At 41.8% G+C, this 7901-nt stretch overlaps 1 long non-coding RNA gene across 1 annotated transcript in view; it reads left to right on the top strand.

The window, feature by feature from the left end:
* The first annotated feature begins 1676 nt into the window (after positions 1-1676).
* LOC116079960 overlaps positions 1677-7901 on the top strand; it is a 29877-nt gene continuing 23652 nt past the window's right edge. Inside the window, exon 1 of the long non-coding RNA XR_004114252.1 lies at positions 1677-1886. This is a non-coding gene — a long non-coding RNA (uncharacterized LOC116079960). The remainder of the gene's footprint in view (positions 1887-7901) is intronic.

The following is a 7901-nucleotide window of genomic DNA, read 5'->3' as shown; positions in this document are numbered from 1 at the left end:
GAATTTTCCAGGGGAGCAATTTGGGTTAGATATATTTATGTCTGACTATAGAGGTGAATGCGTACAATGTCTATGAATATATGGTGATATGGGGCTTTGATAGTGAACATATTTATAGCATTTCTCTGTGTTAGTCATTCTAGTGATGAGGATGTGTTATGCTCAGGTATTTTCATGTATTAGACTATGTGTGGGGAAAGCTATGTGTGTGGTGTGATATACAATATCTGGGTGTATCTTGTATATGTCAAGGTGGCATGTGTACGTGTATATGCCATGTAGTATGTCTATTGTAATGTTATGATGAGGTACATGATGGAGAGACATATATAAAGTGTATATTAAATATGTTGGAGTGTGTGTATGTGTGTGTGTGTGTGTGAAGGGTGAAGTGAGAAAGTAACCTTGCACAGAATCAAGACTGATAAGATAATTACCTGCGGGGAGGGGCAGAAGGAGGAGCCTTCAGTGAGGAAATGGAAATGAAGGACGAGGAGAAACACATCAGCTTCCTCTCCAGCCCCAAGAATGTTGGTACCCTGACAGGATGAGAAGTCTCCTCTCAGTAGAGAAGTCTAAGGCCCAGATGGGAAGGATGACTGAGAACTTGAGAAACAGGTGCAGAGGTACAGGGATGAGATGGGACATTTTACCCTGGTAAGTAGTGGTCTCCATATGATTCTGTAGCCAGAACCCTAGGGCATCTATTCCCTGTCCCCAGGAAAGCCAATTTCTATATCTAAAGACAACTATACTGATATTGTGATGGTGAGGAGGATGGCAGTGACATCTATGAAATGCTAGTTTCTGGGCAGTTTAAAATGAAGGTGTAAATGCCTAAATGGAACCTGTCGAATAGAAGCCCCCTTAAATTACGAATGAAGCTGATACTATTTGCTAAATTTACAGTGAACAGGTTACAGTTTCTTCCTCAAGGTCCCTGAGCTGAGGGGTAGAAAACTAAAAACCAGGCTATACAACACTAAGTGCTCCTGTGACTACTACACTAAGCTCCCAAAGCATCCCTGGCCTCCTTTTTCCCTGACAGCATCTCTTTAGCAGTTACCTTCCCTGATGACACCATTGGGTAGTAAGTCCATCACTGGGTATGAATATTTTGGGGCCAAGAAGAGACCCCACCCAAACTTTCAACATCATGTGAATGATTTCTGCCAGATCTTTTACATCCATGATCTAGCATTTGAGCAGTGACCAGTAATGGTTGGTGTTTAATAAATCTTAATAAGCACAACATTATAGTGATTAATTAACTACTGAAAATAATCTTTATTTAATTTTATTTAAGCCTTTTAAGTGAACATGCGCTTGTATGGTACAAGCTTTGCTTCACTAAAGTGTTCTGGTCTCAGATTGCCTAATGAAGAGAAAGCTACTTAGTTGCGATGGTTAATTTTGATTGTCAACTGGATTGGATTAAGGAGTGTCTAAGAAGGGCTGGCCAGATCACTTAGTAGATAAGGGCAGTTTCAGAGAAAGTTGCTTACCCTGGAGCCCCTGGGATGAATCCACTTAGTTGAAGGAGAGAATTGACTCCCACAAATTCTCCTCTGACCTCTACACAGATAGCACACATCACGTCCCATAAGTGAAACACAATTCTGGGTTTCTTTTCCAGGGCACCTTCAGAATGAAGTAACCAAGGAGACAAGACACACCCATGAGTCAAACATTCCATGAGCTTCAAGACTGAAGGAAAAGGAAAAAGCCAGCTGGGGAGAGCTTGTTTCTTCCTACTTCTTAGCCTGACCAGATGTGAGCAAACAGCTTCATGTGACCACAGCTGGAAGCTTCCTTTCCATGATGGACACTGTTCCCTGAACCAGAGGCCAAAATAAAACCTCCTTCCTTAACCTGCTTCCTGCCAGGTGCTTAGTTATCGCAGTGAGTAAAGTATCCAATGGCACAGGAGCAGAGTGACCCAGCAGAAGCTGTGCTGATTTTCAGTCAGCATGGAGTCTCCAGGACCTCAGAGGCAGAGAAACAATGGCAATTTCTATTTCTTCATGAATGCAAAAGAGAGCAATATGAATGAACAGCAGTAATTTTATCAATTAACTTTACCTATGAGCCATTGACAACACCTATGGCATTCCCTGGGCCTATTACATAATGGGCTTCCAGCATTGCAGACCTGGTTTTTGTTGGATTTTAACTAGACATGGACTTTGATACTAAGTATTTATATGTCATAGATATTTGCTAATATATCTTAGAAATGTTGTCAGAGAGTTTTTACTTAAAAATCTGAATTTATTACATGTTTCAAGAACTTAAAATAATTCATTTGTTACCCAAACTCTTAAAATATTTGAGAATTTATTGACTGTAGAATAGAATGGAGACTTGCCTTGGTGGTCATATTTGTAAAATTAACAAAAATAATTTTTTAATCTACTGACTTTAACTTATTTTATGAAGAGAGAATTAAAGTGTTTCCTGGGGGCTGTTCTTATAAAGCCATACTGTCAAAGTAGCACATAAATTACAAGAGCCTGCAAATTCAAAACATTACATTACATAGAAGGAATGAGTCCTAGTCTCTCACAGCATGGGAGGGGAGCTACCATCCAATTTTATAAGAACAGAAAATAGATCTCCAATTGGTTATCCAATACCAAATGCTCAGCTCTGAAATGATATACGTACAAGTATCATTAATTATATGGACTGAGTAGGTTGTCTTTAGATATTTATCAACATGTATGCCTCTGTAAGGGTGTGTATGTAACAATAGTCAAAGAAACACAGCCCATGAATTTGTGAGAAAGCAAGGAGACACACGAGGAGGAGCAAATAAAATAAAAGGTAAGGGGAGAAATGACTTCATTATATTTCAATTTCAAAATATGTAAAACATTTTTTGAAAGTATCATGTGATAGATGGCTTCTAATACAAAAAAATTGATGTCCACACAATATGCTAATTAGCCTGACTTGCCTTGAATTATCACCATGCTGCCCTGCAAATATGCAAAGTTATAATACATAATACATAGCTTCAACTATTTCCAGGTGGGCACACACACTCATTGGCAGGTTGAGCAGACTCTGATGCTCTGCATTGCCCCAAGCCAAGCCCCTCATTCTTGGCTCTAGGCAGATCCCCATTCAACTGGATCACAGCCTGTGGGAGGAAGTCGTAACAAAAAACAATGTGCTGCAGGTTATTCTCTGATTGACATTACATACTGCTGTCATTAAAATATAGCTGTTTGATTTTCTACAGGGACATACAAAATGCCCTTGATACCATTACGGTGAGCAAAGGGCCTCAGTTGAAAGGCCGATCTTACACAAGGCAATTCACGTTTTTTAAAACATAGTCTGAATTCTTGTACTCATTCTTGAAAATAATGCGCCCAGCCTTTGTTATAAATCCCGAGCTGCAAAGAAATCCTACCTGTGTGCTTCCTATTCTCACTGTGATGAGCACCCGAAAGAAACAACTTCAAGGAGAACTGATTTATTTCAGTTCACAGCTTAAGAGGGTGAAATCTATCAGGGCAGGGGAGGCGAACAGAACCCATGATGCAGTTTTGTATATCTTCTCAGACTTGGCAGCAGACACAACAGTGGTGGTGGGAAACGTCCTCCGGTTTGCCCTTTATTCAATCCTGTAGCCCAGGCCATGGGATCTGCCCACAGTCTGTGGGTGTTGCCCACATTTAGGGGTCTAGTGTTGGAGTTCCTCCTCAGCGATGCCTTTCCAGAAACTCCGTCCCAGACATACCAGGGAGGATCTCCCTCATACCCCAGGTGTTTCTTATTCCCATCAAGTTAGAAATCAGAATTAGCCATTGTACCAAGAAAGTGAGAATTTTTAGTAAGATACTTTGGCTCAGCATTCCTTCTCATGCCCTCCTGTCTTAGGACTTTGATGACTCCTCTTTCTCACTTCTTATGATATGAGTGTATCCCAAGGATGCTTCTGCCACCATCCCTGCATCATACTGTAGGTAGCCCATGGTACAGAGTCCCTGAACTGAAACCAGTGATCCAATGATGCTCCCCACACATAGCGCTGCTGGGCTCCTTCCTCTCAATCTGATAGGAAGACCTGTTCCTTCCCTCAAGTTCTCACATATGGAAAGTTGGGGAGACTCTCCAGACAGCAGTTTTAGGAACCAACAGTCCCTCCAGTTTCCTGTCAACACCTCCCCTTTCTGTTCTCATGGAGAGGGGGAGGGAAATACAAGTGCTTTCAAGCATCAGGCATTTCCCACCAGACCTACTGCATAGTAGCAGCACTTGCCATATGCTGTCTCTATTTACAGATAAATGTGATCTCATCATCCTCTTAAGAGTCCCCTGTTTCCTTTACATCTAAGCCCCTCTGTCCACTCCCTCCTGGAACCTCAGTCTTTCAGAGATATCTGAGGCTGGAGACCAATTTAATGTCTTTTTCGTGTGTCATCTGGAAATAAGATGTGACTGATCTATGACGTCCAGCCATACTACTCATATTGCTGAGTCCCACTACACCTCAGCTGGAGCAGTGCCTTACATCCACACCAGGCCGTCTCTCTCTCTCTCTTAGTTTCTCTCTGGAAAGATCACTCTGCTCTGCCAAGATTTACTGGTGCACATAGGGACAGTAACAAGCTGGCCTCAAACAAACAGAACTGTGAAATGGCCCTGGTAATCACTGGGGCTAGCCTGTCTCCTCTGTAGCAAAAACTCAATATGTTTCACAGTGGGGACATAAGCAAATGAGAGACACGGTGTGCTTTGATGACAGGGAACAGTCAGTACGATAAAGATGTCTCAGCCCAAGCTTGAAATAAGAATCTAATAAGAGCAGAAAATGAGTTTAAGATCTGTACTGAGAAAATGCCCTTTAGAAAAGCAGAATAATAAAGCCTGAAAAACATCTGTTCTGCCCCAGATAGACCATGGCTGGTGATGACCACAGATAGAGTGCTTCTGTGCCTCACTGTGCAGGGCCAGGGATAGAGTGCTTATTTGCTTCACTGTGCAGACTAGCAAATGACCTGAGCCACATTTGTGTAGCTGTAATAAGGACTTTGAAGCTTCTTTTAGACAGAGAGCTGGTGAGAGGCTACGAGATCTAACCTGTACCAGATTCACTCCACATGTCTTGTATAAAAGTCATTTGTTGTGCTACAGTTTTTGCACTTTAAGAGCTAGCTACACATCAGTCAGTAGGAGACAAAGCTGTATATTGGGCTGGAGCCCAATGTAAGTGACCACTATGTTCCTAGTCTCAGGCATGCTCAAGTCAATGGTTCTGTAGGGCTCCATCCTAATATTCAGTAAGATACGATGTGCACACCATTCTCCACTGCCTCTTGCTTTTTGTGTTGGATTCTAGAAGCAAGTTAAAGCCTACTAAGGATGATTGGTCTATAAGGTGCAAATAACTGAGCACAGAGAGAACTAAAGGCGTGGCTCTGTGGCTACAACAGGATCAGGCATAGCCTTACTTTGGACAGCACACAACCCTCTGTAATTCTAGCTCCAGAGGACCCAATACTGTCTTCTGGCCTCTGCTGCAACTGCATAAAAGTACATTATAAGCCTTCAAGCACACACATATACACATAAGTGAAGGTAAATACATACTTTTAAATAAAGACATGCAGAGAACATCATGAATATTGTTGAAATGTAAGGAAATACCTGAATAGAACAAAAGAGAAATAGAACAGGGACAGCAAGATGCTGCATCCAGTAATGTTTTATCATGCAGTCTTGACTATCTGGCTTTGATCCTCATAATTCACAGTGGAAAGAGAGAACTGGCTCCTGAATGGTTTTTTCTGACCTTCACACATGCACTAAGCATGATGTATGTAACAACCCCCTCTCACACAAGTATACATGCACACACATGCTTATATGCAATACATTTTTACAAGAGAGTAGAGACTAACACAAACAAAACAAGGATCTGTGAAAATGGATGTGTGAAAGCCAGCATGCACTACCCTCATTCTGCAGATTTCCCTTTGGTATACTGAAGGCCAAGGACACATGCATGTGAGGAGTGAAATTCTAAGTGAATGGGGAGTGAAAGCTGACCTTGAAGCAGGAGGCATTTCTCCACGCCATAAGGGCATGCCTGATTCTTGGCATTTCATACATGTTTCTATCTTACATGGCTGTTACACAACTTAATTTTGCCTCTGTCACATCTTCATGATCTCATGCTTTCACAACTGTTTTTTGTTTGTTTGTTTGTTTAGTCTACACTGCTTTCATTTTTCTGGCAGATGTCTTCTCTGCATCACTCCAAACCCTTCAATAACCTTCCTGTGCCCCATGTCTATGTGAACTGTCCCCTGGGTATCTTGATGAAAATGTAGCATGCTTCTACCTTTACCCATATCTTGGATTTGTCACATTTGTCCACTGGCCCTCTTGTTCATATCTCATGCTACAAGGATATCTTTTTACATTTCTACAAGATGCTAAATGCTCTGTAGCTGCCAGTGGACATTATGGAATGCATGTGTGACTTCACTTTGAAAATGGGAAAGTCCTCTAGAAATGTCAGCCTTGGGGCCAAGGTATAGACTTTTAGTCAGAGAAGCTTTTTGCATGGAGCTCATATTCTGCCTTGTGCATCCTTTGTCATCTCATTCCTTTTATTATTCAACTAGCAACTGACCCTCAATACTCCCTTGGATTCCCAACAATGATTATAGATTGTTTCCAGAGCCTCTAACAGTCTTTGGAAACATTGTGAAGAAATTGGTGCCTCAAAGATGTGAATTCTCTAGGTACAGAACTTGGAGGATTTGATCTGTCCTGATAACAGAAGTCTTTTCTCTAAGCCAGGTTTAGTGTTTCACATCTAGAGTCCTAGCATTTGGGGGGCTGATATAGAAGGATACTAGAGTGAAAGCTAAACTTGCTAATGAGATCTAGTCTAGCCTGGGTTTCATAGACTATTTCCCTAAACAAGCAAATAAATAACAGAAAAACACAAAGTTCCCAGTTCATCATCCACACCCAACCATGCAGGAGTTTTAACTATGCTCTTGAACTCAGGAGGATGAACATGACATTATAGTCCCCATAATCCAGTGTCACCTAGTGGGAAAATCCTTAGAACTACCTAACAAATAATCTCATGCCTTCTTTCTGATATAAAACTTTCCTCCTAGCTGTTACCAAATCCCTGACAGGAAGCAAGTTAAAGTCAACAGCGTTTAGGGTGGCTCATAGGTTAGGATGCACGGTTCATTGTGAAGGGAAAGGAATGGTAGGCAGCCAGGTCCTATCTGTAGCAGCATGGACGGCAGGCTGCCTGTTCACATTTTGGTGTGTCAGCAGAGAAAGGAGGGTGCTTATCTGAGTTTTTCTTTTCTCCCTTTCTACTTAGTCCAGGAGCCCTGGAGATTATGCGAGTCATGTTCACAGTAGGTCTTCCCTCCTGAAATAGTCCTTTGAAATCACTTTCAAAGTCAAAAGTGTGACTCAACAACATACTGGGCCTTTCCTAATCCACTCAAGATGACAAGATGAGCCATCATTGAAGAAATTAGATTCTAAAACTGAGGGACTGTGTAGAAGCTGTGGCAAATGAATAGAAGGACAAGTGTTTTTTACTGAGACTCACTGAAGACTGAAGTATGGCAGGAGATGATGAGCATGGGAAGCAGGGCAGGAAGGCAGCCTTCTTTTGTCTGCATGAAGGCTGGGGGTAATCTGCAAAAGGTGAATAAGGAATTAAATAGTATGTTCCTGAGGGATGCAAGTAGAGGCTTCGAAGTGAAAAGCACCTTTCTGAGGACTAAATAGAAAATTTGTTTAGAGCTTGCAGCTCACTGTCCCTCTGTGAAGAGCATTTCTTTCTCTGGCTCAGGTGTCAACTTAGGTACGGATGGGAGAGGGAGATTGTACCTGCTCTGCAC

Source organism: Mastomys coucha, unplaced genomic scaffold (assembly GCF_008632895.1).
Source record: "Mastomys coucha isolate ucsf_1 unplaced genomic scaffold, UCSF_Mcou_1 pScaffold6, whole genome shotgun sequence".
Lineage (NCBI taxonomy): Eukaryota > Metazoa > Chordata > Mammalia > Rodentia > Muridae > Mastomys > Mastomys coucha.
Note: the sequence above shows the minus strand (reverse complement) of the source record. Positions and strands in the feature narration are given on the sequence as shown.